The following is a 26,882-nucleotide window of genomic DNA, read 5'->3' on the forward strand; positions in this document are numbered from 1 at the left end:
CTAACATGTGTATTTTAAGCGAGGAGAACCTGATGATGAGAGACAAAATGTGACTAATACAAGAATGTAGCATGCGTACTCCTTCCTAGGCCTTTATCTTTGTGTCCAGGGTAGCAGCTGTGATGTAGAACTCAGGTGTAGTACTATCTAGCAAGATTGACTAGGGACACATATAAACCAAGTCACAGAATATGTCTCTTGGTTCTTAAAAGAGTTAGTAGGTTTTAGGATGTGCCCCCACAGTCCCCCTCACCAGCAGTGTTTCCCAAAGCCCGTCTCATATACCTTTAACATATTCCAAGGAAAAAATTTCAGTGATTAAACCAATTTGGAAAATGCCACATACTGCATCCATCTCTTAGATATTCATCACGTATATTGGAATATTGCAGGCTTTGCCACACCTGGCAGTGAAGAAGACATTTAACTGTCCTTAACCAGTTGTTTCCCAAAGTTATCTGGTCATGAAAACATTTGTCCACGTACAACTTCTAAGTTGCAAGCAACCTATTTTGAGAAATCCCATCTAAAATGTATATAAGTTGAAGAAATACACATTTGAAAAAGAAGGTAGTTCAAGTTTATAAGTAATGGAGCCAGAGGTCTACAGCAGGAATGAAATCCTAATCTAGGCTGTGTAGGCTTTCCACGCATATGGTCTTTCAATGGTAGGCATGTGGATGACTGTGTAAGTGTATGTGTGTGTGTGACCTGGATAATAAGGTGGCTAAAGACAGAAAAAGAGCATGAGGCTAATGATCAGATTGGGGCCTTTGTTATGAGTTTGTGCTGAGACTAACTAGCTCTATTATTTAACATGGGTACTATTGTGCAACCTCCATCCCTATGTACCACTCAGGTCTTTAGTGCCCAGGGCCCTCTCTGTAAACTTCGGACCTCAGCAAACACTGTCTGGAGGTGGAAAGGAGGAAGAGAATGTTGTCAGGCTGATGACATAATGTCTACAGTGTTTGGGTCACCTCAGCAGGAGCAGAGGGTTTGATTCAAAGGGCAATGTTGTTCCCATGGGAGATGTGAATAATTGACACCCTATAGAAATTGTCCGGCACAGCCTGATTCAGCCCCATGGCATGTTGGTATTAGATGCTTATATAACAAAGATTCTTTGGTTTTAAACAACAGAAACTACCTAGAACTAGCTAAGAAAACAAGATACTTTTGGAGGAAGATACTTAAGCATATGATGAAATTTAAAGAAATTAAACAGCCAAGTTTTCAGAGTCCAGAAACATGACAGCTCAAGAGGTCTTCCTTAAACTCTCAGTTTCTGTGAGTCTCTGCTGTAATTCTTGAAAAGGAGACTTTGTAGACTCAATTTGGGGTCCACTGTCCACCGAGTCCATTTAGCTATGGCATACCCAACTGCCATCTTCTCTCTTCTTTCTTACTAGAATTTTGATTTATTCAGGAAAGTGAACAATCTCAAGGAAGATAGGTCCCTTCTCCAGTCCTAGTGCATGGATTATGTAAATTTAGACAGTCTAAACCAATCATAGTAATTCTATTTCTCTTTCTCAGTAATTGGTCTGGGGTGGCCATGTGACCCTGTTCTAACATAGGAGATAGAATTTGGCTGGATATAATCCTAGGAAAGGTTTTTTATTTTTCCTTATAAAAAGGAATATCAGATTTAGCTGGCATGGCTCCTTCTCCATTTTCTTTCCCCTTATTCTCTGAATGCAGACACAATGTCTGGAGGGTCAGCAGCCATCTTGGGACCATGCAGTGACAAGCACAAGAGGAAAGTTGTGTGCTAAGCATAGAAGACACAAAGAAGAAACAGCCAAGGTCCCTGTATGGTTGAGCTGTCAATCATTGACAATGGACTACATACCTCTGATTTGTTCTTATTTGAGGAAAATGATAACATACTTGTTGCAATTGCAGTGAACTTTAACAGGTTATTATCATTGATATTTTTACTTACAACCAAAAGCATTCCCATGGTTTTTGTATGGTAAAAACATGGGTGCTGGGAACCAACTCCTGTGGCTCAGAGAATGATTCTCAGATTTTTAATAGAGCAAGAAGACTATCTCACTCCTAAAATGGTGAGATATTCAAAAGTGCACAATCAACGCCATCCGAGTGCCTGGAAATCTCATCACTGCTTCAGAGCAGACAGGGAAACCCTGTTTGTACCACTAGATGCCTATCATAGGCAGAACTAATGACCTAATTAATTTCACTGATTTTTATTGACCTCCCTCATCATCTGCTTGATATTTTTCTAAGTGGCAGGGATAGACTAATAAAGACAGAAAGAATCTTGCTCTCCCTGAGCTAATATCGTATAGGGAAAAGTCAACAATAAACACAGAAAGAAATGAGCAGGATCACTTCAGATAATGAGAAACTCTGTAAGAAACACAAAATAGGGTGTTACGCTAGAGGGTAAAAGGAGGCTGTGTCCATGGAAGGCCTAAAAAGTGATACTGCAAATAACCCTTGACTTGCGGCAGGAAGCTAGCCATGTGAGCCTGAGGGCTTAGCCATTCAGAAAGGAATGGCCAGTGCAAAGTCCTTATGGCAGGAATGAACATGACCTGCTGGGAACACAGAATGAACCATTAGTGGGAGTTCCTTGCATAGGGAGGCTGCCCACACTCATCTCGTGGTAATGTCCCAGCAACTGAGCTCATTGGCATCATGATGGATCTTGAGGCTGCTGACTAAGCTCTGTGTTATGGGCAAATTGTCTTATCACTTGCTTCAGGCTTTCAGAGCTCAGGGGATGGGACTGCTAAGGGACAGTGTATGCAGTGGACTCTGACGAGAGCAACCGATTCCTTTCTGTCTTTTCCCTGTGAGAATGATCTATCATTCCCAGCCCTCGTACTTGGAGACTGGCTTTCCCCAGAGCTGTCAGGGTTAGCTTCCCTTGGAATGGGCTCAGTTCTGTTCTGGAGAAACTAGTAGAGCATTCAGCTGGCACACAGCTGCTTCAGGACCATGCTCTAGTCACTTCCTCAAATTACAGCTGCCACGGTTGATGTATCTAGTGCTTGAGAGCCCTCACCCATGGAGAGGCCCATGCAGAGAGGCAGGAAGCCTATAAGGCCCTGGGCTGTGCCTCCCAGCCTGCTGAGGCTGGTCTTACCTGGCATCATTGTCAAGTGATACTTATCAGTGAAGCAGTCACATGGAGATCACAGGGCTAGAAGCTCCTTCAAAGGTCATCCTGTTCTGCATTCCTCATGTGTCTGGCATTACCCAGAACAAGTGTGGAATGCCACCACCCCCATTTCTAGCAGGTTGCCTGCTAAACTGGATATATACCCAGATCTTCTGGTACAGAATCTAGTTCCTTTTTTCTCTACCACTTGAACTTGAGGATAGTTTTGAATCACTGTGATTACATTAGATACTAGATTTCCCTTGGGGATGTTTGGAATGTGATTCCTCTTAAGAGAGCCAGGTTGCCCGAAAGTGCCCAACCCACTGTTTAGAAACCCTGGGTTTGGTTCTCCTACACCTGGGAAACAAAACTACAAAAAAGTTGATAGGGATTGTAGTGATTAATGCCCCTCCTTTATAGACTAGAAGGAAAAATAAAAAGGAAGAATGACCTGACCAAGATTAATAATGCTACAGCATGAGATGGCTCTTTGGGATCACGTGGTCTATCATAGATGTTTATAGAATTTTGTTGTAATGTGCTCTCTGACTTATGGAACAAAGAGAAAAAGATCCTGTGTGTCAACAATGTGTACCATCAATATTCTCTGTGTCTCTATCTTATGTGAGTCTTACTACCCTGTGTATTAGGCATCAGTGCATACAAAAGGAATCTGAGGCCTGGAAAGACTAAATCCATTTAGTTAGTAAATGATAACACTGGACTCAAGTTTAAGCCTTCTGACTTTTATCTGATATCATCTCCAAGTCCATCTCCACTTTCATTCTCTGGGAGTTGAAGGTGTAGCAGAAATTAGCCATAACTTAGGTAGGGCAAGATATATAGGCCTTCCAAGCAGTGTCTACTCCATTTCAGAAGCAGCTATTCTGGGTTGCTGGAAATTCTCAAGAAAGGATTCTGAGTTTTACTGAAGCACCCTCACCTTCACTGGTGGGAGAGAAGTGTGACTACTTCCCTCTTAGAGCCCCTGTGGCTGACACAGGCCCTGTGATTGCTAACATAGCTCGGTGCTGTCATCTCAGTTGCTGCCTCTACTTGTATTAAATACCACCTCCTAGACATAACAGCTTAAAAATCCAAGCTGTTAGAATCAGCTGGATAGCACAAATTTGGTTCTACCACTTATTCTGGGTGGTCTGAGTTATATTACTTCAACTTCCTGTGTCTCAGTTTTTTCATCTGTAAAATGGGTCTAGTCATAGTACCTTCCTGGGAATATGGTGATGACCAGATGAAGCACTTAGAAGAGTAAGCACTCAGTAGATGTTACTTGTTGCTGTATTTGGTCCTGATACAACTAAAGCAATTCTGACAGAGCTGAGTTTCCCTCAGCAATGGAAACGAAGTATATGCAAAGATCATGAATTCAGGTGGGCATGCCAGGGTAAGAAGTATCCAAAAAATACAGTCACACAGTTTACTTCTTAACTCTGAGGATTAATCTGTTTGGACCCCATACCATAAGCGTTTTCTTCACTTTCTGCCAGCATCACCCCTTTCACAGCAGAAGGCTTTAGCTCACCCACCTGAAAAGCTAAAGCTGACCTAGAGGTTATGATTATGTATTTAGCCTGAAAGAGGAAACAGAAGTAAGAGCCTCTTATGTAACTCGAAGAGCGTAAAGGAGCCAATGATGAAAACCACTGCCCTGAACTTTTCCAAAGCACCATAAATCTCGCTGTGTTAAGATTCTGCTGGCATTGCCAAGGCATCGTTTGTCTTATTGTTTTTGTCTTAAGATAGACTAAAAAAACAAAGTAACAACCCCCCCCACTAGAATAGATTATGTGTTTATGATCAGAGCTATAAAACTGCCACTGTTTCAAGTTACGCCCATCACCTAAAATACACTCCATGCCTATTTTATGGTTTCTCAGCAATATTCTGACTCTAATTTGACCGCCTTTTACGGTCTCTATTTCCTCATTCAAAGCTGGTTTTCCTTCCTTTTCCTAAGCCTTTGTGTTTTTTTTTTTTTTCTCTTTCACTTTTGCTTATGTTTTTGCTATTTAGACCAAGCCTCTACTGACCTTTCAGTTACAAATAGAGGAGCAAAGTTGGAGAACAGAGCCAAGAGATAAACTCAAGTGTCAGCTCAGCCTTCAGAAAGCAAACGTGCTTTGTGCTGTTTCTGGCCAGAGCAGGTGTGGCCTTGGTGGACTGTGGGGAACATTATGTCTCAGGTAAAAATAAATCACTAAGGCAAGGACCGAAATGCTACAAATCCTTCAGTTTGCACACTGATCATGGACTGGGAGCCACATGGAAAGAAGACGGGATTAGGAATCAATGAGGATCCTGCCCCTGGGTTTAGTCCCAAATACTCACCAATCAACTGTTTGGCCTCAGGTTAGTACCTGTGACCAAAAAACCCCCATTTTTTATCAACAAAAAAAATAGAATAAAATAAAACTTTGCCACTTATCCAGTTTGAGGCAGTTATAGCATTTTAACAAGTTTTCTTCGGACATAGTTGAAGTTCTTTGTGAACTTCTAATCCCATATCCTCTTCTCCCAACCCAGAGGTAAGTCCTGTCTTGAATGCGAATGCTTCCATACTCTGAGTACATGTACACCTGTTGTTTTGATGCTTTAAAACTTTAAATATATGAAAACGCAGAGTACATGTCATCCTGCAACTTGCTTTTGTTTTAGTTTAGCATAAGATTTCAGCAAGTTACCTTTAGTTCATGCATCTGAACTGCTTTGAGGTATAATGTTTCATAAGCAGACCTTTATATACTCACTGATTCTCCTGTTGCTGAACCCTTAAATTGCTTCAAATTTTGCACTATATGAACAACGCTTTAACGAGTGTTCTTGTACATTTTTTTGTCCTAACATACAAGAGCTTCTCTAAGACAGTGTTTTTATCAAAATGTTTTGTCCACATTCACACAGTTTGCATGGAAACTTAACACACACATGGACTATATTTAAGTGTACGTGCGCACATATATATGGAACAAAAGTCTCTCAAAATAATACTTAGCCTCATTTTCTATTCAATTCGAATCCAGTTTATTTTACACACCTGTCCATGTGCGTAGAGGGGAGGGCATGTTGCCATGTGTCTGTATGTGTATACATATGCCAATTGCAGTTATGAAACTAACTCCACCACCCAATGTTGTATCTTCACTGACATTTTGAAAAACACCGTTCTGGGATATATACCTAGACATGAACTTACTAGGTTATAGGTGTGTTCATCTTCAAACTGCTGAGTTTGTGAGTTCATTTCATGCAGTTAAATGGATATTTGTAGTCAGCAAATATTCTATATCTTTCTAGAAGGGAGTTTTCCAGGTTGTTTAGTATGCCATCTGGCTGCTAATAGAAGGCCTGTGTTAAACTTTCTGAGCTTGGATTTTTCAATTGTCCCAAAAGGTTCACACAAAATAGTAGATTCTTTTCTCTGCAGGGTCCCAGGAAGAGTGTTATAGTCTGTATGTAAGTGTATGTAAGTTGGGGGGGTGAAGGCAGGGGCAGGGAAAGGGAGGGAATGTAGTTGCAGGCTTTTCATTCCAAAGAGCCCCATTTTACTTATTTATTTATTATTTTCTATTGTTTGAGATTCACTGAGGTTACTAAGAATTAGGTTACACTGATTGCATTTGTTAGATAAAGTCTCTCTTGTAATTGTGTCCTGCCCCCAAGAGGTGAGCCATACACCGTGACCCCCATCCCCCTTCTTTCTCCCCTCTCCCCACTTGCTCATTCCCCTGTGCCCCCCTGTGTAGCCCCCCTTAGCTCATGTACTGCCTTCATATTAGAATAGAGTACATTGGATTCTTGCTTCTCTGTTCTTGTGATGCTTTACTAAGAATGTGTTCCACGTCCATTCAGGTTAATACAAAAAATATAAAGTCTCCATCTTTTTTAGTGGCTGAATAGTATTCCATGGTATGCATGTACCATACCTTGTTAATCCATTCAGGAGCCCCATTTTAATATCTAACCGTTGTATTTGCATCAGGTTTAATTGGCAAAAGACTCGTGCAGCTTAAAAGTATTCTTAAACTATGAGTTTAGAGATGTGCTCCAAAGCTCATTCGGAGCTAAACATAAATGAAATAATTTTTAAGACTATATGTCATTTAAAATTGAGAAGTGGATGGATCACTTGAGCTCAGGAGTTTGAGACCAGCCTGTGCAAGAGCGAGACCCCATCTCGACTAAAAATAGAAAAATGAGCTGAGCATGGGAGCACACATCTGTAGTCTCAGCTACTAGGGAGGCTCAGGCAAGAGGATCGCTTGAACCCAGAAGGTTAAGGTTGCTGTGAGCTATGATATCACAGCACTCCAGCTTGGGAAACAGAGCGAGGCTCTGTCTCAAAAAACAAACAAAAAAAAATTGCAGCCAGAATGAAAGGACGCGGTGGTTTATGATATAGGGTTTCCTGAGTTGGGGCATGCAGCGTCAGTTAACCCAAGATCCAACCTCCTCCTCTTGCCATGTGGACCTGACCATGGATGGGGCTCTTAGAACCCTGTAGGGCGATGAGTTGGGGGCACTCTCTCAGGCTAGAGCTGTCCTTTGAGGGCAGCCATTTCTATTCTGTCACATGGCCTTCACCTGCAGGAGGCTGCTTTCGGACTTATTTTGTTTTCATTGTGCTTATGTATTCTGTGAATAAAGAGCTAATATAAATTTTTCCAAAATCCATTTCTGCCCAAGAAACTTTTCCACATGCTTTTGATAAAGCTCCTTTACTCAGCAGGACATTCAGTTAAACCTTTATATTTATAGAGATGAAATTTTATTATCATTTTAATGAAAATATCTGGCTCCTCAAGTCTAGTTTTGCCTTCTCAAGTATAGTAAAAACATAAATTAAAAAAAAAACAACCCTCCCTAAACCTGGGTGGTAACTTGGTAGTAAAGTGAATTAGGCGTGGGCCTATGTTTATGAAGCTGTATGGGATCCTGGGCCTCTCTGCTAATAAGTACCCTTGCTGTCTCCCCTCCCTTGGACCCGGATTATTGCTTCCTCTCAGATTCTAGCCTCTCCCTTCAGTCCTGCTTATATTTCATCTTCTTTAATCACTGTTTTTATCACAGAGAACTCTTAAGGGATCTTCTTTTCCCACCACATCCAATGTAGACTCAGCCGCCTGTTTTCCAAGCTTCCCCTAATCTATTTTCTTTCCTTACACATTCAGCTTTATATCCCTTGCCAGATGTGGTTCTGGTTATCTGGCTCCAGTGGTTTCGAGATAATGGAATTTTTGTACACCAAAAAGAATTTTATATCTGCGTCCTTTTTGGGGGAAGCACATTTCAACCCAATTCCCTTAAACAAAAGCACATGTCAACCATGATCGTTTACCTCCCCCACAGGCCCTGTGCGCAAGACAGTGGGGTCTTTCGAGGGCAGCAGCTGTGAGGAAGGAAGCAGTTTATTTGTCACTCTTTTTCAATATTCTGGGTGAAGTGAGGCACTGAGAGAAGTGACTGTTCACGGGAGTAGTTCGTGAAACATGCTGCCATCTTAACAAGACAGGCAGAATCAAACAACACAGAAGGTGAATATGAAAGATACCAAATATCAAGCCAGGAATGGCTGGTTCAGGAATTCATAAAGAGGTCCACCCTGCGTGAGGGAAAACTCAGCAATTCGCCAAGCTCTGTGAAAGATGCTATAAGTGAAATGTCAGTAAATGAGATCCAGGGGAAGGCTTTTAATATCTGTGAACATAGTTTATTTTCCACTTTCTGTGTAGGGGGTGTGTATATGTAACTAATGGCATTTACTTTGTTTTTCCCTATTTTATTTATTTATTTTTTATTTTAAAGATTTCTTTTCTTTTTTTTTTTTTTTCTTTTTTGTAGAGACAGAGTCTCACTTTATTTCCCTCGGTAGAGTGCTGTGGCATCACAGCTCACAGCAATCTCCAACTCCTGGGCTTAGGCGATTCTCTTGCCTCAGCCTCCCTAGTTGCTGGGACTACAGGCACCTGCCTCAACATCCTGCTAGTCTTTTGTTGCAGTTTGGCCAGGGCTGGGTTTGAACCTGCCACCCTTGGTATATGGGGCCAGTGCCCTACCCACTGAGCCACAGGTGCTACCCTGTTTTTCTCTATTTAAATAAATCCTACCTCTTCTTCTTAGTAGCTGTATGGTTTGGGAAAAGTTTTTTTATCCATTAAAAATGAAGGTAATAATGGTATGTTTTATATAGAATCATTGTGAACATAGATAATGGCTCAAGAAAAAATATTAGCTATTATTTTTATCACCATAATTATTATTAAGTATGCATAAGCTGTTCTTCATCTAAGCACCTGCTAAAATTTCACCTTCTCTCAAAATATCTCCAAGTTAGTTCAGTTCAGCGAATATTTAGTGAGTGCTCAATATCTGGCAGGCACTGGGGAAGTGCTAATGATACTGAAAGTATAATATTGACCTTGCCCTTGAACAGCATACCTTCTGGTAGGGAAAGCACACTCATAAGTTGATTATTTCACTATACAGTTGTACTGTCTGATATAGTCACCACCACCAGCCATATGTGGCTATTGAGCTGTGGGAATGTGACTAGGCTGAATTGAGATGGGCTGTCTGTATAAAAGACACCGTGGATTTTGAAGTGTTGGCATTATAAAATCTTGTAAAATATCTAGTTGTTAATTTTTAACATGGCTTTGATTGCCTATTGAAATGATAACATTTTAGATATGCTAAGGTAAATAAAATACATAATCAAATTAATTTTGCCTTTTTCTTTTTAACATTTAAAAATTTGACTACCAGAAGATTTAAATGTGTCTGGTTCTGTTACGTGATATTTCTGTTGGACAGCTCTGGTCTCACATGAGACAATGGAGGTTCAAGCAAGTCGTCTGCCAATGCTGATGGAAGGATGCCTGGAGAAGCAGGGGAAGCCTCTGCTGAATGTTAAAGGATGACCAGAAGTTGACCAGGCAGAGTCAGGTCTAAAGGGCCCTCCAGAGGAAGGTAACAGGATAGCTGTGGAGGGCACGACTGGAAGTGTTTGGTTGTTTGATAGCACAAAAATCATTGCAGACTGGGAACTGGTAGGAGATGAAGTTACAAGAGAATTGAAGTCCTATCATTTAACATACAACCACCATTAAATACTCTGTTCCTTGTCTTAGGAGGTCTGGTTATGATGCCGCTCTTCATTTCTTTGAAGGTTTGGCCTATTAGCTGTTGAAAGTTAGAAGTTATGTCCACAGAAGGCTAGACTCTCCTGGAGTATAGATAGAACTAATGAATGCACATATGGCTGCTTGGCAGGAAAAATGCTATTTCTCTTCTGTAGGTCCCTCTAAAGAATGAATGGGCAGCCTACAATTGCTCCCTGAACACAAGAACTAATGAATGGGAATCATATAGGGGCATGATCTGATTCATTGGCCCCAAGGAGAATATACATGGCTGCCTTCAAATCCATCTGCCTGTCAATGGATTTCACTGGAATCTCTCCTATCCCAAATACTTACTAATAAGAAATGTAATCATTCATCAGATTATATTAATTTGGAAGCTCATTGTCCCCATCCTATCACACCTCAGATTTTCTGCCTTTAATAACTAATAATTAACTAGATGTTTAGTAAGTCACGCAAGATTAGATAAAAGCAGAGTAGCAAGAGGAGAACCCAAGTGGATAGAGAGGCTACTGAGTTAGAGGGCTGCTTCTGTAATTCATAGTAACATGCTATGAATTACATGGAGATCTTGAAAAATGCAAACTCTGATTCATTAGGGCTAGGGAAGAGAGCAACAATTTGTATTTTTATCAAACTCCCAGGTGCTATCAGTGCCACTTGCAGACCACACTTTGATCTGTAAAATCTTAAGGTTTGCGTATATGGTACAATCCCTTACAAAGGCTGGATTCTGCATTGCAACCTCCCTGATGGGAAACCTCTCCTGGAAGATCTCTGTTGTGCCTCATTTCCTCCTCCTTTGTGGAGTGAGTCTTACTGTTGAAAGGGTTTTTTTGTCTCTAGATGCTATCCAGGCAATTTCTGTGCATTGGTCCTTGCTCTATTTTTGGAACCACTAAGACTGAATCTAGTCTTTCTTTCTTAAGACAAGTCATTTGGCAATTTGAAGAGCATTTTTATATTCTCCTTAATTCTTCTTTTCAGTGGATGAAATCTTCTCATCTCCTTTAGCTGTTAATCATAGAACACTCTGGACTCTCCCAGGAATCGGTGTCCCCTAAGTGTACCTCTCTTAACTGAGCACAATGTTCCAAGCTTTGTCCAAACATCAAAAAATAAAATGGGCCTGATACCAACCTAGCTTTTGATTCCCTGCCTCTGCCAGAGAATCCTCAATCATCTTGGTTGTTTGGCAACCACATCAGACTTTAGTCGCATAATGAACTTGGTTGATAAGAAAGAGCCCTATTTTTTTAGGGCTTGAACTAAAAAACTGGTTGATTCATCCAGCAAATTTGTAGGGATTATTTTTTTTTAAAAGAAGCTGTGATATCTTCTTTTCTGATTAGAAAATAAATATTTAGAAATTTGGAAAATGTGAACAAGCAAAATGACCACTATTAATATGTTGATATATATAATATAAACCAATTTTTTCTATGCATAGGAATGCATGGTATTATTAATTACATTTTGCAGTGGCTTTGAATAACTCTTTGTGAACATGTTTCATATTAGCATCATTTTATTAGCTACATAATATTTAATCATATTGAAGTTCTGTCATTTATTTAACCAGCCCTCTATTGTTAGATATTTAGGTTATTTCTGATTTTTTCTATGTAGATAGGAAGTTTGTATTTTATTTCTCCAGTGACATATTTACAGTTGAATGTAAGTTAAAGACCTGCTTTCACACCAAAGCCAGGTCCTTTGGGTGGTTCAGTCAAAAAGGTGAGACCTCCAGCTGGTTCACAAGAGAAGGACCCATTCCTTGGCCCAATTTTAGAAATTATGCCAGCCTTGAGCTCATCAATAACATCTTCAGTGTCCTTAGGTGTCAGATCCTCATAGTAATTGTCATTTATCTGAACGATTGGTACATTTACACAGTCCCCTAAACATTCCACCTCTGTAAGAATAAAAACTTTGTTCCAACTCTGTAAGAGAGAAAAGTTTGCCAGGTAGTCTCCCCAACCTTTATTCCAAGCTTTTTCTGAACTGCTTCCAGTATGCTGTCGGAGTTTCGAAGCATGCATGGTGTAGCAGTGCAGCCCTGAATGTGACATTTTCCAAATGGCTTTCCATTAGACTTGTGTATAAAGATGCTACTTCATATTCTGTCATTGGAGGGATGTGTAAAACTTCTGGGACCTTATATCAATAAGCAGAGAGGGCAACACCTGTGCTGCCTTTGAGCTAAATCCAGGACTGTAAGGACAGCCTCTGCTTTATGCTCTTCTAGGTAGATTTTTACCATTGCCTCTATCCCCTTGTATAGTTTTCTGGTGTGAAATCAAATGGAGTGTCTGGGTTATTCTCAGGAATATCTCTGTGTGCAACTAAAGCTCCTCTAGCTCTATTTTGCACAGCTGTCTTTTTTTTTTTTTTTTTTTAGACAGAGCCTCAAGCTGTCCCCCTGGGTAGAGTGCCATGGCATTACAGCTCATAGCAACCTCCAACTCCTGGGCTCAAGCGAGTCTCCTGCCTCCGCCTCCCAAGTAGCTGGGACCACAGGCGCCCACCACAACACCTGGCTATTTTTTGGTTGCAGCCGTCATTGTTGTTTGGTGGGTCCGGGCTGGGGATTCGAACCCGCCACCTTAGGTGTATGTGGCTGGCGCCTTAGCCGGTTGAGCTATAGGCGCCGAGCCTGCACAGCTGTCTTATGTAAATTCCTTATATGTCTGCCCCACTAGGTGGCGAAGCCAGCTACCTGGCGAGGACTATCGCAAAGGAGAATATGGATGGCCAGGTCATTTCTGGTTGTTTTTTGTTACAAATCAATGCTTTAATAAATATCTATGAATATAAAGTTATGTATATAAATATTATAATTATATATACATACTTTGTATATAATATATGCAATTTGTATATGAATTATATATACATACATATATTTAAAGGGTAAATTCCTGGAGAAATTAGAAGATTAAAGAGTAGGATATTCAAAGTTTTTAAGCCAATTAATATGTTTTGTCATATTGTCCTATAGGAAAGTTGTACCAATAGTATGCATAACTACCAACAGTAATTTAAGAGTACGATTTTTCCTGCATATTTACATCCACATTCATTAAAAAAAATGTCTGTGATACTTTGAACAAAAATAATGATATTACATTGTTTTATTTTGCATTCTAATGACAGTGAGATTGAACTTTTTAAAGTTGTCTAATTGTCATTTTAATTTTTTCTTTGGAGAAATTACTTTTTTTTTTTTTTTTATTGCGGTTTTTGGCTGGGGCTGGGTTTGAACTTGCCACCTCCAGCATATGGGGCTGGTGCCCTACTCCTTTGAGCCACAAGTGCTGCCCAGAGAAATTGCTTTTTGTATTAGGGTATTTTTATTTTTCTTAATGGCTTATAGTATTATTTAATTGCAAAGAATATTTGTCCCAAATAATTTTTCTAATTTTTTTTGCTTTTTAGTTTTGTATTTCCTTATAACTGGAATGTGTTCAGATTATGTTTTTTCATCAGATTGTTTTTGATTTATAGGAAAGTTACATGTTTTGTGTATATATGAACTGGTAAGCTTGCTGAACATTCATATTTATTTAAGTAGCTTTTAAAGTTAATATTTGAATCTTGTTTCTTCTTGTCTTGTTGCATTCCTAGAAATTCTAGAACAATGCTAAATAATAATAGTGGCATTGGGCTTCCTTGTTTTGTTTCTGTTTCATTATTAAGCATATTACTGGGTTTTGGTTTAAGATATATATGAAACCAAATATGTGTTTGTTAAGAAAATATTCATGTATTCAGATTTTTTTCATAATTAAAAAAATAAATGGTAGCTGTTGCTTTTATCAAAAAATCTTTCAGAAGTATGGAGAATCCTCAAAGATCTCAAATTAGATCTCCCATTTGACCTCACTACTAGGCATCTACCCAGAAGAAAAAAAATCATTTTATCATAAGGACATTTATACTAGATTGTTTATCGCAGCTCAATTTACAATCTCCAAGACATGGAAACAACCCAAATGACCATCAACTCAGGAATGGATTAACAAATTGTGGCATATGCACACCATGGAATATTGTTCAGCCATAAAAAGGATGGTGACTTCACATCTTTCGTGAAGTATCACAAGAATGGAAAAGCAATTATCTGATGTACTCAATATCTAATATGAAGCTAGTAGACTATGTGATAGCTAGTAGACTATGTGATGCATGTCCACATGGGTCAAAAACTCATTTCATTTCAAGCTGGGGGAGGGGTAATAAGGAAGGATAAAGAAGGGGGAGGAACAGTGGTTGGCATGCTCTCACTGAATGAGCATGGGGTGGGGGAGGTTGGCACACCTTCTGTGTGGGAGACATAACCACAAGAGGGACTTTACCTAACAAAACCAAGTATTTTGACCTGTTTATTTGTACCCTCACAGTAACCTGAAATAAATTTATTTTTTAAAAAATCTTTTAGCATCTGGTTTTTGTTTTTTTTTTTTTTTTTTTTGATTGGGGCCAGGTTTGAGTCCACCACCTCTGGTATATGGGACTGGTGCCCTATTCCTTTGAGCCACAGGCACCGCCATAACATCTGTTTATATGAACGTGGTATCTCTGTCTCTCAACAATTTTTTGATGAACAATGTTCATCAATGTTTTTCATGAACCCTTTGTGATATGTTACAGACATGATGTTCTGTCAACCCTGAGTACTTTAGTGTATATTTTCTGTAAATAACAAATATTCATCTATAGGCATTACCAAAATCAACCATGAGAACCTGAGAATAAACATGCAAACATAATTTGCTTTTGTACATTTCAAAGTTATAAGTGTGTCCTTAACTCAGAATGTGTGCATTGAGCCAGTTAGGTGTAATTTAGCCCAACCCCTCCACCCACCCCCAACTTGCCTGATTCCTGTTGAATTATACTTCCATATGTACACGTAAGTGTTGAATGACTAGTTTCTGTATAGTGTCAAGTACACGTGCTATTTGTTTTCCCATTTTTTCAATACTTCACTTAGAAGAATTGTCTCTAGTTTCATCCAGGTTGTTACAAAAGGTACTAGATCACCATTGTTTTATGCCGAGTAGTGCTCTATGGTATATATACAGCACACTTTATTAGTCTACTCATGTACTGATGGGCACTTGGGTTCTTTCCACATCTGCAACTGTGAATTGTGCTGCTATAAATATTTGAGCACAAGTGTATTTTTGATAAAATACCTTTTTTCCCTTTGGGTAAATACCTAGCAGTGAGATTGCTGGATCAAATGGTAGGTCTACGTTCAGTCTTTGAGATATATCTACACTACTTTCCATAGTAGTTGCAGTCCCACCAACAGCGTGGAAGTGTTTTGTTCTCTCCACACCCACACCAGCACTGTTTTAGGACTTTTTCTCAGAGCTATTCTCGCTGGAGGTAGGTGATCTCTCATTGTGGATTTGATTTGCATTTCCCAAGGATTAGAGATATTGAGCACTTTTCCCTGTGTTTGTTGCCCATTAGACTATCTTCATTTGAAAAGTTTCTGTTCATGTCATTTGCCCACTTTTTAATTGGTTTGATTTTTCCTTGCTGATTTGCTTGAGTTCTTTATGGATTCTGCTTATCTGCCTTTTATTAGATGTATAGCAGGCAGTATTTTCTCCTATTCTTCAGGTTTTCTATTTATACTGTTGATTGTATCTTTGGCTGTGTAGAAACTTTTAAATTTGATCAGGTCCCATTTGTTTATTTTTATGGTTGCTATGATTGATTTTGGGATCTTCCTCCTAAATGCTTTCCCTCGGCCAATATCTATGAGAGTTTTTCCAACATTTTCTTCTAGAATTCTCATAGTTGCATGCTTTAGGCTTAAATCTTTTATCCATCATGAGTTAGTTTTTGTGAGTGGTAAGAGAGATGTATCCTGTTTCAGTCTTTTACATGTGGCTGCCCAGTTATCCCAGAACGATTTATTGAGAAGGGATTCTTTTCTCTAATATATATTTGTGTCTGTTCTGTGCTAGATAGACATAAACATGTATTAGAAAAAAGATAGATGATTCTTTGATAGAATCAGATGGGAATATGAGGATGGTTTTGTATCTAGGTTTTCTGTTGTGATCCATAGGTCTATGTCTCTATTTTATATCTGCCCCATGCTGCTTTAGTTACTATAGCTCGTAGTATAGCTTGAGGCCTGGTAACGTGATACCTCCCACTTTGTTCTTCTGTAAGTTTTCACTGGCTATTTGGCATCTTTTCTTGGTTTGATATGAAGTATAGAGCTATTTTTTCTAGATCTCTGAAAATGGTATTTTAAATGGGATGACATTGACTCTGTAACTCACTTTGGGTAGTACGTGCATAGCCCTTTACCAGTGTTGGTTCTGCTGATCCATGTGCGTGACATATTTTTCCATCTCTTACATTCTCTGCAATTTCTTTCTGCAGTGTTTCATAGTTCTCCCTGTAGAGGTCTTTCACCTCCTTTGTTAAATATATTTCTAGTTATTTTATTTTCTTTGTTGCTACTGTGAAAAATATTGCACCTCTGATTTGATTCTCAGCTTGACTGTAACTAAAATGTGTGTGATCCTGTAATATTCTGATAATAAATAAAGAAGAAAGGAAACCCCAAGGCAGGTGTCAATAGGGGCTCAGTGGGCAGAAAGTAAGGCATTGCCAGGCATGCTGATGAACAGTTGGTCAATGCAGTGGTGATTGGGAGGAACAAGTGGCTGTCAAGATAGAAAAGATCTAAAATGGCACACGAGAGATGTCTGATACCAACCCAATTATAAAACACCTACTTTTGCAGTGTTCCAAGTCAAATGCTACAGCTGAGCATCACAAATTTCTCAAATTTGCTATGTTATTTTCTTAGAACAGTCTCTTCCAGATAAGAATCCCTGTCACTCTGTATTATCTTGATTGCTAAATAAAATACTTTTAAAATTATTCATTCAAAATAAAAATATCAACAAAAAACAGTGATTGACACATTATTATCACCTCATCTTTAGATTCCATTCAAATTTGTGAGTTATCTCAAGCATGTCCCACTAATGTCCAGCTCAGAGTTACATGCTATCCCTACAAACATTATACACAAATGTTCATAACAGCATCATTCATAATAGTCAAAAGTACAAATGACCTAAGTGTTTCTCAGCTGATGACTACATAAACACTAGTCACTACATCACTGCATAAAGTAATATTGATACATGTTAAAACATAGATGAGCCTTGAAAGAATTATACTAAGTGAAAAAAGCCAGTCATAAAAGACTACATATTACACATAATGTGTGATTCTATTTAAGTGAAATGCCCAGAATAAACAAATTCATAGATATTCTAAAATTTCAGATAGACTAGAAGTAGATCAGTGTTACCTAATGATTGGGGGTGTTTAGAGAAGGAATAGGGAGAGACTGCTATTGGATATGGGGTTTCTTTTGGGAGTATGAAAATGTTTTAAAATTGGATAGTATGGATGTTTACAGATCTTTGTGAATATGTGAAAAAATTTTATATAATTTGAGAGGGTGAATTTTATGTGATGTGAATTGTATCTTAATAAATCTGTTATTCAAAAAGAAGATTTATATGTTCCACTTACGTGTTTGTTGTTCCTTTGGTCTCCTTTACTATGGAACAATTGCCAAGTCTTTTCTTGACTTTATTGACCTTAACACTTTTGAAAATTACACATCAGTTCTTTTGTGGATTGTTCCTCCATTTTAGTTTGTCTGATGTTTTCTCATTCTTAGGGTCAGGTTATGCGTTGGCCAGCAGTATCACAGAAGGAATACTCTGTTGTCCTTGTGTCTTATCAAGTGGTACATGATTTTGAATTGTCTCATTACTGGTGTATTCAAATTGATCACTTAATTAAGGTGTTATTTGTCAAATTTTTCACCTGTAAAGTTATTGTAGTTCTGTTGGAAATAATTTTGTTTTGTGGAAAGGTACTTTGAGATACTTAAATGTCCCATTTTTCAAACATTTGTTTATTTTTATCACTATGAACTCATGTTTTCATATTTGACCTATAATTCATTCCTAAAGGTATCTATTTCAGTTTTCAAATTATCTCAGAGTTGTGGGACTCTGTCATCCCGGCTTCTGTGTCCCTGTGGGCTGTGCCTTTCATTCTTCAAGTACTTCCTTTCTTTCTGGTAAAAGATGCTCTAGTTACATCTTGTATTCTGCCTGAACCATCTCTAGAAGTAGCCATTTTTTAAGGAGGACTTGGTCCTTTTAGGAGAGAATGATATTTAGAAACCATAATTGGATCTCGAAGGTGTGCTCACTGCTCTTTGGATGTCACTGCTTCCAGCCCTCTCCTGGTGGACTGAACTAGAGAACGAAAGCATGTTTATGTGGATAAACCTGAATTTATGGTTTTCTATTTATATATCTAACCATCTATCCATCTGTCTATCCATTCTTTCATATGTAGAAAACTACGAGTTTACATTGATACCTTAATACACTTTCACAGATTTATTCTAATTTTCTCCCTTCCCACATTTGTAAGTCCCTTCTCTGAGATAAGAAAACCCCGATTTCATTATCCTTTTGATATATACTTACAAGATCAGACCCTTGTATAAAACCAATCTTTCATCCACTGCCAATGCCTTCTACCCTGTGTGCCCTTCTCAGACCACTCTAGTTCCAACGTCTGCCCTCCACACTGGCTCCTTCTCAGACTTAGCTAATGGCTTTTGGGCTGAATTGTTTGGGAAGGGGAGGGGATAGGTGGAGAAATATTGGGCTTTTTTCTTTTGACTTAAAATTTAGTAGATCTTACTAATAGGGTTTTTGATTACGTTGATTCATCCTTGGGCTTTGCAATGTACTGTGCTTTGATTTTTCTACTCTTTTATTTAAGATTTCATGATAAGTTAATTTATTTTGCTGACCCAGAAAAGCTTCAGAATTTTAGGAATTTTCTTAGACATTTACTTATTTTCATTCTCTTTGATTTCTACAGAAGGGATACAAAGCTTCTCCTAACTTCTTTGCATTTTTCCAGTGTCTTTGATTTTGGAAATGCCTATCAGAATGATGGTTATGTTTTCTGTGGTAGAAATTATTGAAGTGTCTCGGAAAGAAGGAATCACAGAATATCTATTTTCCAGCAGTGATGTATGACTATTGCAAAAGCCTCATCGTTATTTATAATGCCCTAACACTTTTTCATACAAACATAGTAGATACTTCCAACATTTCTTCCAATTTCCAAAAAAAAGAGAGAGAAAAGAGAAAAGAAAAATGAATTTAACCGAATACCCATCTATTAGCCTAGTGGTAGAAGTGACAAGCCTTAAAAAATAATTGGAGGACCAACTAATACCAATACTGCTATTCTTCCTATCCGGCCTAACCTAACAGAATATCTTAGAGCCCACAAGGACATTTATTGAGAAAAAATAAACCTGCTTTGAAAAATATTTATATTTTAAATAGAGATGGAATGTGGGGAAGTACCATGTAGCCATCTATCGTTCTATAAATGGCGATAATTGACAGTGACCTGAAACCTGAAGGTTATAATGGTTCAATAACATCTACAGTTTTGCCATTCAGGACTGCCTTTGATCCCTACCAGAACATCACCACTCTGCCTGGGTTCTTTTAAGGCTAAGTTGCTTATATGTATCTAAGTAGGCATTTAAGTTTAGAGACAACCATCTTTCAAGTATGATTTTCTTCTTTCACAGACACAAAGACTGGATTGCTATCCTTTTTACAAAACAGAGGAGAGAAAAATGTTAATTTTTCATTATAGACTTTAAGTGTGTTGTAGTGTGATCAGTTGACCATTGGGGAACTGTGCCTCCTAGGGTACTGCCTGTCTAAAAACAAAGATCAAATAGCTGCATTTTGGAAGCATGCATATTCATAAAACTGCAACGTCAGATTGGTTGCAGGAGCACATCAGCTGGAATACAATCTGAGTTTATGGTCAGAACATTTATTCCGCGAATGTTTATTGAAATACTTCCGTGTCCTGGACACTGTCTTAGGTGCTTGGAGATGTGTTAATAAGCAAGGCAAATATGTTTCTTGCTGCTAAATGTTTACCCACTGACTTTCCAGTAACAAAAATTCTGCTTTTTAGTCTTCCAATTTCTGTAGTGTAAACTGCCAGAGCCGATTTCAAACTATTGATGTTGTGTAGGGTGAGAGGGTATGGACACAATTGGCAATGGTGAGCCACTGTGAGCTTCAGCACACCCCTGTCCCTTGCTGTCCAAAAGTTTATGGTCAGGCTGGGGAGATATACATTTCAAATATTCCTCTTATAAAAGTATAAATTTGTGATAATGGCTGTAAGAAGGGGAATATAGATAGCATCGTTGTAGAATATAATAAAGGGATATAAGCTAGATTGAAGAATTACTAGCAATACTCTCTAGTAACTAATATTTAAACTGAGAGCTAAAGTAGGAAAAAGAGATTATAAAATAAGAGGAGAGCATTTTAGACAGAAGTTACAGCTCATGCAAAAGTTCTATGGTGGTAGGAAACTTGTAGCTGAAGAAAATAAAAGAAGGCTTTGTGGCTACAAAGTAAGAGGAAGAGGAACATGTGATGAGTTTGAAGTGGTAGGATGAAGAAGGGTTGGCTTATATACTGTGATACAGATGTGAATCTTTATCATAAAGACAGGGGTTATTATCCATTGAGGAATTTTAAGCCTGGGATTAAAATTATGGAATTGCATTCTGAAAAGATCACTCCTGCTACAGCATAAGAGAGTGGATTGGAGTTGACCTGGATGGAGAGTTGGGAGGCAATAAGTAGTCAATTATGTAGTCTATGGAAGAGATGCTCATAAATTGAAGTAGGGTGTTGGCAGTGAAAGTGGAAAGAAGTGGAGAGAGTCCAGAGATATTTATGACTTGAAATTGAGGTGAGTTAATAAGGGTTAGTGTCCAATATATTACCAGGACTGGCTGGGGTTTGCACAACTGGCTGGATAGTGGTGTGAGAGAGAAAACTATGAGAACACTATTTTGTGTGTCTGTGTGTGCATACAGGCAGAGGGGAATCATAACTTTTGGGCAGGGCAAGTATGAAGCATTGTTGCGACACCTAAGCAAATGTGTCAAGCTAGTTGGATAAGAGGGCCTAGAACTCAGAACAGAGGCTAGGCATAAAGTCTATATTTGGGGATGATTTGAACGTGAATGAATTTTGAGGAACCTTGTATCATAACCTGCTCTTTAGGAGCAGACATCTTTCCATCATTTGCTGGATGGCTTAATATTCCTTTTCTGGGAGGCTTTTTCATTTGTACAATGGGATAACAATGTTCTTGCATCATTTGGAGAGCACTGGATTTATTTTCTGAGCTATTTTTCTATATATATTTGTAGGCACTTTAATAGGGAGTGTATTAAAGGAAATAAAGCATGTAACATAGTACCTAACACATAGTTAAGAACTCAGAAAGTAACAATCATCATCTTCATGTCTTCATCACTATTACCTGATTTTCTCTTTTTTTAAATTTCAGGTTAATATGAGGGTACATTTAATTAAGTTACATTGTTTGCATGTGTAAGGTAAAGTGTTGAGAAATTAAAAATCAAGGACTCTGAGTGAGCACCCCAAGAGAAAAACATCTAAGAACAAACTAGAGCTTAGGAGCTTAACTAAACAAAAAACAACTTAATTTTAATGTTTCAATTAATTTTTAATAAAAATAACATTATTGACTAATAACAAGTCTATACAATCCTTACAAAATATAAGGTTAAGAAAACATTGAGTACAACTTGCCTACTTAAATGTTAAATGGTCCAAACACATTAAAATACAATGTGCAGCATGGCAGGGCCTGGCGAGTAATTGACCTAGCCTGGGGCCTGTAAAGGGATAAGACTCCAATCCTGAAGGGGGCTAGAACACAGAAACCCTGAGAGAGAGGTGGGTATCACAAAAGCCACTAGAAACAATATGTGCAACCAAAACCCACACAGAAGGAGGACCTCTGGGGCTGAGATGAGAAGAAAGACTTTTTCTCCCAACTTCCAACGGGGCATGGACATCAGCCCATTTGCCCCACAGGGGAGCAAGGGGTCTACCAGCCCCTTTAGACCCTTAAAGAATGAGGTCAACCAAACAGATGTGGGCACATCCTGTTTGCCTTAAAATTATGTTCCTTATTTCTCAAAAACACACAGAAAAAATAGTTAGCTATCAATGAAAAAAAGAGAAAAATTCATACAATTACTAATACATGACACAAATAGCCACTGGCTGATCTTTACTCAGTTCTCCATTGACTCACAGACCCTCCCACCTAAAATTAACATTGTAAAAACTCAATAAAAACTGAGTGGTCAAAATACAACCCCGAACCATTATATTCTCAATATGGTTAATGGGGGACCCCTAGACTCACCTTTAAACTTCCTCTCTGTCTTATGTCTTTGTTTCCCCCATTCAGTCAATTCCACTTTAACTGATACCCCACAATCCTGGAGAGGGGCTTGTCCTCAACAGTAAAGTCCAAGTTGTAATTGGGTCCTTCACTCAGGAGGTGTGCCATATAACCCTACATTGTACCCATTAGCTAGGAACTTCCCAAACCTTCCTGTCCTCCCCTCTTCTTGAATTTAATTGTGTTTTTCTCTCATATGAGCCTGTAGTTGTAAACCTACTAGTTTCAATTTCATATTGAATACATGGGATACTTGCTTTTCCATTCTTGTGATAATTTACTAAGGAAAATGCTCACCAAATCCACCCAGGTAAATACAAAAGATGTAAAATTTCCATCTTTTTATGGCTGAATAGTATTCCACTGGTATGCATATACCATAGTTTATTAATCCATTCATAGGTTGATAGGTACTTGAGTTGTTTCCATATCTTTGTGATTGTAAATTGAGTTGCGATAAACATTTTAGTGCAAATGTCCTTATGGTAAAATGATTTTTTTCTTCTGGATAGATACCTGGTAATGGCATTGTGAGATCAAATCTGTCTGCTTTTAGCTCTTTGAGGATTCTCCATACTTTTTCCCAAAAAGGCTGCATTCTCTAATTTTCATTATCAATAGGCTTGCTTCAATACCATATTGGAAAGGGATTCATGATCTTTAGGGGAAAGTGTCCGAGGTATCTATTAAATACTTGGTGGTGTGTGTGTGAGTATGTGTGTATGTGTGTAAAGGTGTAGGGAAGTAGAGACTGTTCTAAAAGAAAGGTTACAGACTAGCTTTAATATAGTTACTTTTGAAAGATGTGGGATTGAGAGGCAACAAACAGAACTTTTTTCTTTTTTTTTACTACCTGTAAAATTTGAATTTTTATTTCTATGCATTCCTTTTATAACTTCTTATAAAAATTATAAAGTCAGATATGGAAATATATGAATCACTGCTACAATATCATTAAATTGTTTCCCTGGTTAAAAGTAACTAAAATTGTTGATAGAAGATAAAACACAATCAAAACACTGTGTTTCAGTTGCTATGTAACAAACCTCCCCATACAGTAGCTTAAAACAACAGCATTTATTTTGCTCACAGAGTTGCCATGTGGCTGGGGCATGATGGGAGATTATGCCCCTGCCCCAGCTCACATCAGGTGGGGTGACCATCTGCAGGCGTACTCATTCATGTGTCCGGCGTTGATGCTGGCTGCTGTCTGGACCCCACATGGAGCTGTGGCTGGAATACCTACATGTGGTCTTTCCTAGGCTGCTAGTCTTCCTCACCCTCACCTCACTATGGTGGCTGGGTTCCCACCTCACTTATGGTGGCGACTGTCCCAAAAGGGAGCTAGGTGGAAGCTGTATCAACTTTTATGACCTATTCTTGTAACTCACACAGCATTATTTCCTGTACATTCTCTTAGTAAGGTAGTCACAAGGCATCACCCAGCTTCAAGGAGAAAAAAATAGACTCTACCTCATGATGGGAGAGTAACAAGTTTCATAAGAGGATATGGGACCAAAAATATTAATGTGACCATTTTTAGAACTATAACCTATCACAGTAAGTCCTCTCCTTTCTCATGTCATCTATGCCATAAATCTATAGTGCAAATATGGAAAATTAGCCAGATTCAGTTGCCACAGTTAGTTGTACATAAGAATTGCAACTGGACTCCAAAACCACATTAGTGCTCTGTGAGAGCTGTATTTTTACATGAGAAACCAAGGAAATTTAGTTTTACAGTGTTGTCTTTCCAATGCTGAGCAAAACTATAAGTCAAAAATCAATTTGGCAGTGTATAGTCAAATTTATCATGACCTAAAAGGCAAATGGACATGTTCCCGGGATAGTGGAAGTCTGCCTTAGCTTGGTCTGACCCAGAAAGCTGGTGGGTTTATATTACTTGTTTTTGTTTCTAAACTTTGTACTGAAATGCAAAAAAGAGAGCACAGAAGGGAAATTAGTGAAAATGAATGTTAATTTCAAGTAGTTCTCTTTGATGTGCATTGCTGTCCTTCTTATCCACTAGCCACACTTTATACAAGGCTGTGTGAAGCCTAATATGTTGTTTGAGAGGTGAATGTATTTTTCATATTCTTTATTTATTAGAGTTTGAGTCAATTCATTCATCTCCATCCCCAATGTCTTTGGTTTCAACTGGAGCATGTGTGCATAGACTATTATTAACAGGAGACTAATCACCCTGTGTTTATTGATTACCCTTAGAGTAGTGCTTAGAGGATTATCAGAATAAAATCCAATTAATTGGGTCCACTAGATTAGAATTTCCTTTTATTTTATGGTATGAATTCTTAGCCTAAAAGGAGATGAAAATATATCTGAAAATATTCTATTTTTCAAGTTTTTATTTCTTTAATTTTTTAGAGACAGAGTCTTGCTCTGTAACCCAACCTGGAATATAGTGATCTGGTCATAGTTCACTATAATCTTGAATTCCTGGGCTTAAGCATTCCTTCTGCTCAGCCTCCGAAGTAACTGGAACTACAGGTACATGCCACCATACCTGGCTAATTTTTCATAGAGAAAGGGTCTTACTGTGTTGCTTAGGCTGGTATCAAACTCCTGGGCTCAAGTGATCCTCCAACTTTGACTTCCCAAGATGCTGGGATACAGATATGAGTCATTGCACCTAGTCAAGATGCTAATTTTTAAAATGCCATTATTATAAATGTTGATTTCTTTTAACATTTCCAAGTTCTTTACTCATTTAAGGATTTAAGGCCATCAAATAACAGAAGTCTTAAAAACTTAGCATCTTTTCATAACTAACATGTGAAACAAAACAAAAAACAAGTAAAAAACCCAGACTTTCATATTTTTTAAAAGTGTGAAAACAGCTTTATACATGATTAGATATATTAGTTGCATTGAATTTTAATAAAGTTTTGTCTCAAAATAGTTTCTTGTTGAGACTGAAGACAAATATAAGACATTTCACCCAAGGCAATAGTTTATTCTTTAGAAGTTTAGCTTAAAACTTTTAGCAGTTCTTCTCCCATAACTACCAAGCACAAATAGCAAAATGAATAAACTAATAGCCTGTATCTTAACAACATAAATAGCATCTAATATTATGTGCCTGGATGTGTATATTTGTTGACATATACTTGTAAGGAAGTTTCACTAATGACCCCAGCATAGATAATTAACTATACAAATCATCAGTTACATTGTTAACTTGGCTATTCTTCAACTCACCTAGGGGAACTCATTAAATATAGATTCTAGAGTCCTGTACCCTGAAGAGGCTGCTCATAGACCAAGTATAAGAACAAGAAAAATCTACGTTCTTCCAAAGTTCCCCTTATGATTCCAGTTATCAGGAGCAAAGGAATTAGAACATTGCTAACCCTTAAAATGTTTGTTGTATGAGATCTGTCTTGATAGAATTTTTTGTGTGTGTGTGTATAAGACAGAGTCTCACTCTGTTGCCCTGGATAGAGTGCCCTCGTCAGCTTCTCATAGCATCCTCAAACTCCAGTGATCCTCTTGCCTCAGCCTCCTGAGTAGCTGGGATGGCAGGTGCACATCACGATGCCTGCTAATTTTTCTAATATTAGTAGAGATGGGGTCTCATTCTTCCTCAGGCTAGTATCAAACTCCTGAGCTAAAGCAATCTGCCCATCTCAATCTCCAAGAGTGTTAGGATTACAGGCGTGAGCCACTGCAAATGGATTTTTTTTTAGTAGGAACAGGGTCTTGATGTTGCTTAGGCTGGTCTTGAATCCCTGAGCTCAATTTATACTTGTTCTTCAGACTCCAAAAGTGCTAGGATTACAGATGTGAGCTATTGTGCCTGGGCCCTGATAGAATTTTTTCTTTCTTTCTTTTTTTTTTTTTGCAATTTTTGACCGGGGCAGGGTTTGAAACCGCCACCTTCAGTATATGAAGCCACCTTTGGCACCCTACTCCTTTGAGCCACAGGTGCTGCCCTTAATAGAAATTTTTATAGCTCAGTACAAAATGATATTTTTTTAATAATTATTTTTTATTAAATCATAACTTTGTAAATTGATGCATTTATGGGGTTCAGGGTACTGCTTCAATATACAATGTGAAATGTTTACATTGAACCAAGTAACACATCCATCACAATTATATACTCCTTCTTTTCTTTTTTTTTTTTTTTT

The 26,882-nt window shown here is 38.3% G+C and overlaps 1 pseudogene; it reads right to left on the reverse strand.

The window, feature by feature from the left end:
- Positions 1-11,984: 11,984 nt before the first annotated feature.
- The window catches only part of LOC100960735, a 158,409-nt pseudogene continuing 143,511 nt past the window's right edge, over positions 11,985-26,882 (reverse strand).

Source organism: Otolemur garnettii, unplaced genomic scaffold (genome assembly GCF_000181295.1).
Source record: "Otolemur garnettii isolate 467f Iridium unplaced genomic scaffold, OtoGar3 scaffold00006, whole genome shotgun sequence".
NCBI classification, from domain to species: Eukaryota; Metazoa; Chordata; class Mammalia; order Primates; family Galagidae; genus Otolemur; species Otolemur garnettii.